We start from the raw sequence: 12,846 nt of genomic DNA on the forward strand, positions 1-12,846 counted from the left end.
GATGAAGTCTTGTAATCCAGTCTTGGTTTTGATCCGGATCAAACCTTCAGTGTGTGTTCAAAACATTTTGGTAGGATTGGGGTCCTCAAGAAGAAGGCTCGATTCAGGGTGAATTTCAGGAACAAAATGTGATAAAACTTTCAAATCGGTCGAATAAATACACAATTATTTACATTTTACACATGATTTCTTTAACTGTTACAGTGATAAAGTAGCTAAAGCGGACATTGGGCTACCCATTCAGCCTTTCAGTAAGGTAATTAAACCATCCATCCAACCATCATTCAACCAACAGACACCAGATAGACTAAGGTCATGAAACTGGCCTCGATGGTGCAGATGTACTTACGCGCACTTACATGACTGAGGACTCGAAACTAACTTGACCAGTCAAGATTATTCCACTGTTGGGCCATGAATAAGTACTGTATGTATCCAGATGATTGTTTTCCTGATGCATTGTCCCAAAATTTGGGAACTGTGTGTGACAGATGCTAAATCTTTCTACACCAGTAATCCAAAATGGGTGTGGACATCTTTACACACCCTTGCAGCTTTAAGTTAGCATCTTACAGGAACACTACACCTCTTAAAATACTATTTCTATATTAATAACTCACCCCGTGTTATATTGAGTTTGTGAAGAAAAATTTGTTTTTCTCGGATGCCTTTATGATGTACGAAGAATCCAAAAACGGAGAAAACTGTTGATGAATTGAAGTCATAGGGGTCCACATTTAATAACAACAAAACAATATGAAAACATCGTTTAACAAACTCTCACACAACTTATGCAGTATAATCCGAGTCTTATTTATCCAGTTGTGTGCTCAGTAATTCCCAAACAGGCAGGCTCTTCTGACGCGGAATTAAAGTAAAAGTAAGACCTAATCTACGCTCTTTTCAACGACAGACTCCACTGACAAACACAGTTATTGGTTAGAGTTAAAGGGAAAATAAGTTAAGAAAAATATAAAAGATATAAACAACCAATACATTATGATAACAATAGAGAAAAAAGGGGAATTATTTTTGTCCCATCCTTTGATTATCTGTTTCAGTGATGTGATTCTTAAGATTCTGAAAAGGAATTTTTCATCTTGACTAAGAGACAGTTAAGTGTTTTAAAGAATTAATTTTCTTTCAGAATGTACACTGATCTTTTGATATATATTTGCTGTTGTTAAACGTGATCGTCTAGGACTTAGATTCATTAAGAGTTTTCTCTGGTTTTGGATTCTTCATCCACCAAAAGTATGAGAGAAAAATAAAGTTTTCCTCACAAATTCAACATAACAAGGTAATCCTTTAACCTCATAGTCACTGTTAACATTTAATGAATGTACTGAACTAGTCAAAACAATAGAAACTGTATCTCAGTCCGAAAAACTCAAGAACAGACGACTCTGTACATCTAAAATCCATATCCCCATATGCTTAATAAACAATATACTTAAAATTAGACCTCATATATATCGACTGACACGCTGGGGAAAACAACACATTAAAAAGCAGAAACATATGTTAAAATGTGCATGTATTGCCAGTAGTCAGAGCAAAGATCAAACACAAGAAGTAAAAGAAAGCCAGCCAAGCCTTCAGTAAGAATCAATAAATACACAATCCTTCTACCCGAGCCCCATTGTGAGGCATACAATCTTCAGTGAGATTGATTGCTGTGTTTTCACAACATAGATTTGCTGTTGCTATATAAATATCTGTATTCCTTAGCCACCCCTAATGAATTTATCATACCACCCCCACTGCACTAACAGGTATGTCTAGCGCAGGCTCGTCTCAGCTGTTGGAGTGGAGGTTAAGTACACTGCAGCTAACCTTGCAGCCTTCAACGTTCCCTGAGCACAGCAACAAATCTGGACCGGAGCCACCCACAAATCTGCTGAACTTCAGAAAAAATCATAAATTGCATTCCATCCCAATTCAAACATGTCTGCCATCTATTTCCCTCCAATGAAATCCATCTCTGCTTCAGTTCTCCATGTGATGATGTGAACCGATACATGCTGCCAGGGCTTACAGTGAGGCCTGGGAGGAGGAGAAGCGGGGAGAGACAGAGTGCGAATGAGTGTGGCAGGTGTCGGGTCGGTCAGCTGCCAAGGCATTGCAGTAGAGCGCAGTGGGGCTTGAAGGGGATGCGGGAGGACATGCTGGGTCCGAGAGGAGGGACAGGGAAGGGAGCCTCTTCATCATGGCAGATTGCCTGTCTGTGTGGTTCCCAGCGCCCATACATTGCTTTCTCCCTCGTCCCCATATCCCCTCGATTGGTTTTCCATCCCTGCCCATCAGGGTGTAATGGAGTCCCTGGGTGTCTGGATGGATGGAGGTGCGTCCACTACTGACAGCCCCTGCTGGAACGCCATTCGGTCCTCTCAAGGAGTCCTAAAACCTGGGTAATAGCCGTACACCACACTGGGGAAATGTGCCCCTGTTCAGGTGTGTCCTTCATCTTCCCCGTTGCATTTGTACAATTTCTCACTATCTTTTTCTCATTTCTGTCTCTTTCTGTCCTGCTCCTCTGCGCATCCCAGATTGTTTACTCTTTTTTCCCACTTGTCCCCTTTTCCCACACGCTCTTTCCTTCCTTTTCAGCACTGCAGACTGGTGCTACCCGACCCCTTTCACTTAGAAACCTGACACGCTTCGATAGGCTGTATCTGAGGCAGCAGGGGGCTTAGAAAGCAGCTTACACAAATTCACGCATATTCCCACACACACACACACACAGATACATTCTCACTTTGTCCTTTTCTGTCCCACTGGCCGGTTGGACCCTATTGCTACCAACGCCCGTATCTCTGGGGACTCACTTGGCTATGAGTCTTGAATCATCATCAAGTTCCACAGCATGCAGCCTTGACTCACACAAATATTTAATTAGACATCCTGATATATTTCCCAAAAAACATATGGAAACTGGAAACATTTCATTAAGATGCAAGAATTCACTTAACCTGCATGATTCTCGCTGTATTTTAAACATAGCTTTTAGCATTTAGCACTCACAAGGGAGCTGTTGGCTAAATGTAGCTTACAGCGAGGCTTTATCTATACATCATGCCTTAACACACTCCCCCCCCCCGGTTACAGCAATATGATTAATTGGTTGTTAAACTGTGGCAGTCACTATCCTCCTCATGTGGTGGAGTGACAAAGTGTTGTGAATCAAGACTTGAGTTAAAACAGGGGTACTCCAAGCAGAGAAAATCAATCTCCACATTACTAACAGCAAGTTGTCTGCCACATCAAAGTCGCTTGCCAGACTTCTTATCTGCAACCAACAGCAAGTATCAGTCACTCTGCTGGTCGATTAATCCTGAAAATAAAAACAGAAAAATCTTTCCTACATGTGTCTTTGCAGGGCACCGCTTCAAAGACTCTGAACCGAACAGCTGCATCACTTTCAGTGGAGCTCTGCAGCAAAACTCACACGTTTGCCATGCCAGCAGTCCTGGGTACTAATCTACAGTGAGTCAGCTGAATGCCAAGCTGGCACATTTTAATCACAAATAATGACTTTCTGTTTTACTTTTATGGACAATACCATTCTTTGTTTGGGTGTGTGATGATTGTTAAAGCTGTGATAATCAGTATCTTGCAATAACAATGGATCAAATGACTACGTGTAAAGTGAAAAGGGTCTCTCGTAGTCACAAACAGAATATCATGAGCCCTGTAGTTCCTCTCATTGTTGCTCAGCCAATATGTCAGTGGTGTGTTCACTGCTTGTTTCAGCAGCCCAATCAATGCTGCTTACAGGTTCTGTCTGTCTGTAATTTCTGCATGCTCACAGTGCATTACTGGCATCATCTTTCCACCATCTGCAGTGACTGATTGAGCCATTCATCTTCAACATAATTGAGACAAGATGTCACAAAAATCCTTTTGTCTTACAGGGGTTATTCTTCAATTTCAAAGTAGATATTCAATCCATTCTGTGGCTTACAAATATTCCTACATGTATTATTAATTTATTTCAATAGTATTAGTGGAGACAGCGGTAAAATTCAGGCAAGTTTTACCGGTGTTCATCTATTAACAATTATTAGTAGCAATGTAAACAACTTGTAGATAGTAGTAAACAAGCTGTTATTCAAAATTAGATGGAAGTGTCTTTTAAAAACATCTGCTCAGGGCAGTCGTACTATTGGGGTGGGAGTGAAACTAATTACATCTGAAAATTGTGAGGGGAGGAAAATCTCAGGCAAACAATAAAGCCCAAGGTAACCGCTCCGCTTTTAATAATCTGCTAGCTTCACTGTAAATAGAACTAAATACCATGGCGACTGCTGCGGAGGAAGACAGGCGTGTGCCAGGGGAATGAAGGGTGGGTGAGGACAGGGAGGCTGAGTGCAAGTGAAAGACAGAAAAAAGGGAGGGATCGGGGAGAGGGATCGAGAGAAACTGACAGTCTGACTGACAGAAAAAGAGAGCAATGAAGTGAGCGACATAGAGGCTGAGACGGGAAAGCGTGTGCAGGGAAGGAAACGTGAACACACATAATAGACAGGAGCAGAGAGTGAGGTATGGCGGAGGGCTTGCAATCAGCGCTCATTAAACGGTCTCATTGAATTTAGCGGTTTGAAATTTGATTCTGTTGTCAAAGGCAATCTGTCTCATGTTCTCCGATTTATTGGTTCATTTCTCAGGACATACAGTTTCAGGGGATTCAATAACAACATCAGCATTTAGCTTTGTTATTGTTTGGTCTCCGTGGACAACAAATGCATTTCAAGTTAAAGCAGAGTATTGTGGCTCTCATTTATTATTTAGAAGATGCAGTACTTGTTTGCTATAAGAACAGGAAGTCATAAAAGTTGTTTATGCTGTAGTCATTATGTAATAACTAGAGTTGAGTATTGGGCTTTTTGGATGCCAAGTGAAATATATCTCCAACACCAACTATCAAAAACTGTGTTCAGATTGAAAACAGCCCTCCATCAAAAAACATGTTTTATATAGATATATAGCAGAGCCATAGCAATAGCAGAGAGATAGAGTACAGGCACTTATGAAGAGATCAATAGAAGCAGGGGTCTACCAAAACAGACAGGACCCCAGGTGCAGGCTGTGCAAAGACACTCCTGAGACAGTTTAGCACATAAGAGCAGGGTGTAAGATGCAGGCAGGAAGAGTGTGCATGGAACGCCAAAACCAAGTGGATGGCATAGTGTACAGGAACATCTGCACTGAGTATGGGCTGGAAGTCCCAAGGTCACAATGGAAGACACCTCCTAAAGTGGTTGAGAATGACCAAGCTAAGGTCCTGTGGGACTTTCTGACTGATTCTGACTGCCAAACTGGTGATGGCTAACCAACCGGACATCGTGCTGATCAACAAACAACAGAAGAAGGCAGTGGTGATAGATGTAGCATTTCTGAGCAGCAGCAACATCAGGAAGAAGGACGAACACAAGAAGCTCGAAAAATACCAAGGGCTAAAAGAGGAGCCAGAAATGATGTGGGGAGTAAAAGCAACAGTGGTGCCAGTGGTAAGCGGAGCACAGGAGGCTGTGACCCCCAAACTGGGAGAGTGGCTCCAGCAGATTCCAGGTACAACATCTGAGGTCTCGGTCCAGAAGAGTGCCGTCCTAGGAACAGCTAAGATACTGCGCAGAACCTTCAAACTCCCGAGACTGTCAGTGTGTAATGGTGCCTGATGGCGTTAGAGGGAAACATGGACGGACAACAGCGTCAGTTAAAGGGGACTGTCACCGACTGTCACCAGGGAGGCCAGTGTTCACTTCCCGTCTGAGTGATGTAAAGCACCCTGTTATTTTTTCTAAACCTAGCCGCGTGCTTTTGTGGCCTTAACCTAACTACGTGCGTGTGTTGGCTAAATGTAACCATGTGGTGGTTGTTGAAGGAAAAAAAACATCAATTTGCACTGTTGTACCGACTTAGCGTGTTTATTTTGAAAGAGACTTTGTGCAAACTGTACATTTCCTGTGAAAATGGAAGTGTATTTTGAAAAGACACAATGCATGTAACAAGCTGAAGTCGACACCGTGTCCCAGAACGACATCAACAGTTAGAAGTAGACCTGGAAAGTCCGTAACCAAGCAGCGATATGTGACGAGGTCAGAGTGAGAATGTGTTGCAATGAACTTAACAAATTGCAATTCTTGATACTACCAGATCTAATATGAAGGTGTACTGCAATTCTGCATGAGGTTTGTGCAAATGGTGCTGCCGTACCTCAGCAGAAGCCATTGCTTGACTCGGTATGTCAATCAATTAATGTCAAACACCGTACTGTTTCTCTATGTCGTTATTTTCAAATGTATTAAAAAGCAGAAAACTAGAGTGTAAGATGAGTGTAATGTAGGCTGCATCACTGTTGACTCTTATAATTTATGTAAAGTGTAAGTAAATGTCACAAACTGGTTCAGTGAATGTGAGTACACACAAAAGATTTACTTACAACAACCATCATTTATTTAATTAGATCAGCAAAGTTAGTAACGACAGAGATGCATGAATGTGTGTCAGTCCTGCTGTGGAGGTGCTGAGGGTGCAAAACCAAAAGGCAATGATGCTGTCTGCTGTGGTTAAGGGAAAAAGCGAGTGAATACATGGGGCAGCTTTTTTTCCATCATGCCAGTGACCCTCCCATGTCAGCCAGCTAGCTGCCTGATGAGTCTGGCTAGGACAGCTTCCAAGACAGTGGGAGGGGCGTCACATAAGTCATAAAAATGTCATAGTATAGTATGTCATGAAAAACGTTAATAAAAAGGTCATTAAATATGTCCTTAAAAAGTTATTTTAAAAAGTCATAGTGTGTGAAATTTTTCTGTGTAGCCCTGATGTTAGATAGGTGATTATGGCCCTGAGCTAGAAAAAGAAATATAATCTGGGAAGTCCAGTTGGAGTAGTAGATCCTTGAGTTTAAAAGCTTATCAGACAAAACACTGCAGGGCTGGAAAGTTATTAAAGACAAGTTATAATTTCATCCTTTGTCATTACAATTATCAGGTAAACAGAAATCCGGCATTTGCATTGTAAAATAATCTATCAGGGATGTGTCCTTGCCTCATGTTCTGGCCAGCGTCACCAAAGCGCTTTGATACACCACTGAGTCAATGCAGAGTCCAGTTCACATGAATGAGGAGCCTCCGAGGGCTTAGAGATTTTGTCATCACGATTTTCTACTGACAAGGTCCAGTGTGTAGGATTTAGTGGTATCTAATGGTGAAATTGCAGTAACTTCTCCCATGTACCGACCATGTAGGAGAACTATGGTGGCTGACATGAAAACACAATGGCCCTTTCTAGAGCCAATGATTTGTCTCTTTTGGGCTACTGTAGAACAGCATGGCAGACTCCATGAAGGAGGACCTGCTGCGTATGTAGATATAAACAGCTCATTCTAAGGTGACCAAAATACAACAGCTCCTGGTTTCAGATGATTGTAAACTAATAAAAACATGGTTATGAATACTATATATCATTTCTGCCAACAGACGCCCCCAAAGCCTACACACTGGACCTTGAGATAATAATCACTGTCTTAGGCACATGTACAATTGCTGTGTGTTCAAGATATATTATGCATGATTTTATTGGCAGGTATTAAAATATATATTGTTTTGGTATTGAAGTTCAGGAAGCGTATTGACACCAGTCTTGAAAAAACAACACCCACCCTGAGTTACGACGAAAAATTAAGGGGTGTACCTGCAGCCCAAACCACAAAAGATACAAGCCTGTCCCTTGTTTTTTCAGTGTATGTATGACACAGAAAGAGTCGGCTCACTCTGTGTGCTCTTGTCCGTGTGTGTGTGTGTGTGTGTGTGTGTGTGTTTCCTGCAGTGTGACAGAAAGGCTGGCAGGTCTGCAGACAGAGGTTTGACAGGCATTTAATGAGGAAGCTCTCACAAGACACAGGCTTTGCACAAGTAAGACACACACACACACACATTGATACACTCTTGCACACACAATGAACAGTGGGGAAAAGGAGGTACCTTTGTCTGGCAGCAAAAATTCCTCAACCCAATTATAATGTGCTTACAATATACTTGCCTTAATTACACTGAGATTGCACTCTGATCTGCTCAGATTAGCTATTAAAACAAGGAATAAAACGAACTGGCACATTTTCAAACTGCCAAGCCAGTGATGCGCTGTTGGCCGCTTGTTCGAAACAGCCAGAGTTTTTTTTATTGCTTTGTATAAGCTTACCAATACCCTCTGATAACCCCTCTTCAATGGAAAATTCGAGGTTACATTCAAGAAGGGGAGTTTCAAATCTGACCGGGCATTAGTGAGGAGACTGTTGCTCTGAGCTGGAGTGAAGGTGAAAGCTAATTTCCCTTCCGTCCAGTACAACAAGCTGTGGGTTGCCTCGGTTGTTGAGCTGACAAGCGCCCAAGTCATTCTGCTACCTGTCTGCTGTGAACCTAACAGGAGCCTGCCGGGAGGGGGTCCGAGCGAGGGGAGGTGAAGGGGAGGTGGATGTGCAGCAGTGCCATATGGAGAGCAGAGACATAATGAGCAACTACATCTGTTGGCTTGGACTCAGAGGGGCAGCAATACAAAACTCTTTTTAATAAAGTATCACCGCACTTTTATGGGTCTTGGAACGTGCTGGGCATGGCTGTAGGAAAGCTAGCATTAGAGCCACTGATCAGTGATGCTTGAAGCGACTCATTTACATTATCGCATGTTGACCTGGCTATCAATTAGCATACAACACAGGCTTGGCAGAAAGACTGAACTGTCCTTGAAAACACTAAGCACTGCAGCCAAGTGGACAGCGGCCATTCCGTCTCAGTGAGCTGAATACAAGCTTTGCAGAGGCCAGACGGAGAACAGTTCATTTACCGTCAGATATAGCTAATCAGTCTGAAGATCATCAGTTGTAGACAACCAACCAATAGCAGAACACAGAGCATGAAACCTGGCTGGATGTAGCCCTACTGCCAGCCAGAGAATAATGTTGGCTACTGAGCATTAGAGAACAGATGCTGTTGGAGACATTGTCCATCAGTCAGCAACTGTGATGCCAAGGCTGGAACGCTGGAGTGGAGTTGGCAAGGGTGGCGTTGCAGGGTGGCAGGAGATGGAGGAGGGCAGGTGGTAGTCTGTTATGTCTACCTGATCCCCTTTCGAACCAAAAGGTTTATGGGAGATTTGGGAGACCAGCTGTTGGTATTCAGAAAAGGCAGGAGAAAACCTTGTGGGAGAGAAAGGGGAGAGATGAGACACCCGAGATATGAGAGTGTCACACCGCCCAACCAACAATCTCCATCCCGGCCCGCCAGCTCATCCCAGTCTCAGCCCATGAAGCCAGATCTCTATTTGTGGTAGTAATGATCCTGCATCACGTCCCTGCGGTCAGAGCCAAAGCAGACCAGTGATAAAGATGAAGTGGGCTGCGGATCCCATGGTGCCTTTTAGGAGAGTGGAACATTGACCACGAGATCTCTATCTCATTGATCAGCCAGTTCAGAGAGAAAAAAGTTGCTTTCCTCCAGAGAGGCCTGTTCCCCACTCCACTGCCCTATTTCAGAGCAAATGTCTTTGTGAGAAAAGAAAGAATTGCTTTTTTAACTCCCCTGTTTTCCTACCAGCTGTGCTGGTATTATTGCAAGGAGTGAGGATAACAGAGAGAAAGAAACCACTAATTTGATGTGGGGAGCTGACTCAAGCCTCATACCTGATTTAACAAGGCAACATTTAACAGTAAATATGCTCTTAAATGCCTAATGCAGTTCTCTCTGTGTTTATCAAGCATTGAAAAACATATTTGTATTGTTGCTTCTGTAATTTTCTACAGGGAGGTTTGAAGGGAAAACTTTTTTTTAATTTAATCTAACATCCGGCTTAGTCTACTCCTGGGAACCTAGCCAAATATTTGACTTACACCACCCAAACGAAGCACAACTCAACTTTACACAACAACACTGATAAGCAGTTGGCTGACAAATCTTGGAGAACCTGGCCTTTGAGTAGAACACAAACATGTTGATGGAGGAACAAAAGACTCAGATGTTCTTAATGAGTTTCAGTTCACAAACTGAAAACGGCAGAGCATTAATTCAGCGAGCAGCTGGCAGAAAAAGATGAGCGACATCAGCTGGTTTAAGCATTGTCTCTTTCCACAAAAACCCCTGTTGCTTGACACAGCTGACTACAACATAACAAAGGCAACATTACAACATGGAGCAGAGTTCCTTTTCATACTCTTCACGACAACAATCAGCTAAATTGAAATCCATTTTGCTTGCTGCTCACCTGGGAGTCACTCTTTTTTCCCTTGCTTTCATCTCAGTGATCAAATCAAGAGACTGCTTCCTGATGACAAGATAGTGGATTTGGATATGCACATGGCGGTTCTGCTGGTACGGCCTTGACAAGACAGATCAATGGTGTTGTGAGAAAAGGGTCAGTAGAGGTGCAGACGACAGCTGTGCTCCTCTAATTATGATCAGGCAGAGACAGAAGAAGCACCTGCGTTTTGTTTGCAAGCAGACTCAACAGAGGAATCCTATACGGAGTGACACTCAGCTTGACATCAACATTCTTTTACTCAACTGTACAAACAGATTTGTGCACTTGTAGGCCAAGGTGTGCAAACCTTATAGAAATGAATTATGGTATCATGTATTAGTCATCACCTGAATTAAATTAAACTCATTATTAATCATTGGTTTATGTAGCTTGAGCAGCTACGAGTATTAAGACAAGCACCTGCAGGTAAAAAGCGTCTATGTGCTACATTTGATTAACATACAGAATACTGTGCATGCTTTCATATTATTCACCAAATGATCACGTATATCTTTAAATAAATGTTGCCGTTTCATGTATGACAGGAAATACTTCTGAGATTCAGAGATAAATGTCTTCACATGTGTGTTCTTAAAATTTGAAAACAACAACTGCAGTGATTGATAAATTGGCTTATCACCGACCAGAGCTGTCACTGTTTGTTCAAACATTAATTAATTCATTTTCAAACTTTACTGACCTGTTGAAATTCTAAATTTACAATCTATAAATGCAGCAGACCATTTATAAGCCAGCAGACCGTCTGCAGTAGTTTGCCTTGTGATCCAGCAGAGGGTGCTCTAAAATTTCACTATTAGCTTGACCCATTGGATGCCCTCTTGACCTCTCAGCAAACTAAGCTTGAGCAAAGATGCTAATGGTGCTAATGTTTGTGTGCAAAGCTGTCCTGAGTGGACAATCACGAAGCCAAAGCATCTGAGAGTATGGAAGTATTATGGGTTCTACATTAGACATGGAAAAGTGAGGGTGCTTTCACACCTGCCCTGTTTGGTTCGGTTCAGTCGAACTCAACTTCATTTGCCTCCTAAGTGCGGTCCGTTTGGGCAGCTGTGAACACACAAATTGCAATCAGGTACGCACCAAAACAACCAGACCGAGACCTTTATGAAGAGGTGGTCTCGGCCCAGTTAGAACCAAACTGTTCGTTTGTGGAGAACGTGTTCCGACCTCGACCTGAACCAACTGCAGTCACATGACACATTGTTAAGGTTAAACATGAGCATGTTACAGTCCTGGAGGATTATTAATGTGCACCTCCTCCTGTACTGCCTTAATATGCATATTCGGCACATCCAATGCATCAAAACATTGTTTTCTAGTTGGAGCCGCGCCTCGTTTTCAAACTGTATGGTTTGACTAAAATGAACAGTGACAGCAATATAGTCCATGATGACCAGCGCTTAAATCAACCTGCGTAGTTGTCCCTCCATTGTGACATTAGAAAGTGTCACATTTATCTTGCAAGTGTACTCTTCTTCAACATTTTGTTTACTTCCTGGATGTTTCCCGAATGGAAATTCTGACCAATCAAGAGCAGCTTTCTCACACAAGGCATTTTATCTAGTCCGTTTGTAAATGCTGCCGTGAGAGCACGAACCAACTCTAGGCAATTATGCAACTTTGTAACAAAATGAGTCCGTGGTTCGGACCAATGCAAGTGAACTCTAGGTCTGAAAGCATCCTAAGTAACAAAGACAAGGCTGTTCGTCAACTTTGTACGAAGCAACTGTCTTACTCTACAACGACAACAGATCTGCACCTGGTAACATTAGCTTGCCAACCAATTTATGTGGCGGAGACACCACAGAGCAGCAAAGCAATGACAGTGTACAACCTCATCTGACTGCCTACTGCTCGGCACACTCAGCTTCAGCAGGTTGCCAGAAGTCTGTAAAAACTGCCAAGATGGCAAGATTTGTATGCAAGAATATGCAGCCCACTGGTATTGTTTGGGGAGAGGTGTTTCAGGATCTCGTGATGGAACTGGAGCACTGATATAAAATTCCAAGTCACACCACAATCTCAAAACACACACAGAGCAACTGTATGACACCACACGGGACCTTCTGTCGGTGGCGTTTGCATGCATTTGAACAAATTGCATGTCATTTCAAGTTTGTTTGATCTTGCATTTGGGGAAAAGTGACAGCCCTGGTCACAGACATATTGTTATATTTGCATAAATCTGCTGATTAGTTAGAAAGTAGGGGCAGGTAGTCTAGTGGTAGGAAGTAATTGCAGTACATAAATGTACAAGATATGTTACATTACATAATGTACATGTACATAAATTACATAATCTGTCCACCTGAGGACAGTGACAAGTTAGTGGGAAGAAAAAATGAACTTCAGGCACTCTCAGGAACAAATACACTTGAAAAAAAAAAAAAGTTAAAAAGCCTTAAAAATATGAAAAAAAATATGGCTGCTTACATCAAAACAATGGCCAGTTTCGACCATAAGGTCTTTATCAGGGTGCAAGAGGGTGGACAGGAGTCCAGCAAACATTTACAAACATGGTAGGGGGTGTCA

At 42.4% G+C, this 12,846-nt stretch overlaps 1 protein-coding gene across 1 annotated transcript in view; it reads right to left on the minus strand.

Annotated features, from left to right (window-relative positions):
- Window positions 1–12,846, minus strand: part of LOC126401207 (glutamate receptor ionotropic, kainate 4-like) — a 432,132-nt gene that overhangs the window by 142,828 nt on the left and 276,458 nt on the right. The gene's annotated exons all lie outside the window — the stretch shown is intronic.

The sequence above is a fragment of the Epinephelus moara genome, chromosome 2 (genome assembly GCF_006386435.1).
Source record: "Epinephelus moara isolate mb chromosome 2, YSFRI_EMoa_1.0, whole genome shotgun sequence".
NCBI classification, from domain to species: domain Eukaryota; kingdom Metazoa; phylum Chordata; class Actinopteri; order Perciformes; family Serranidae; genus Epinephelus; species Epinephelus moara.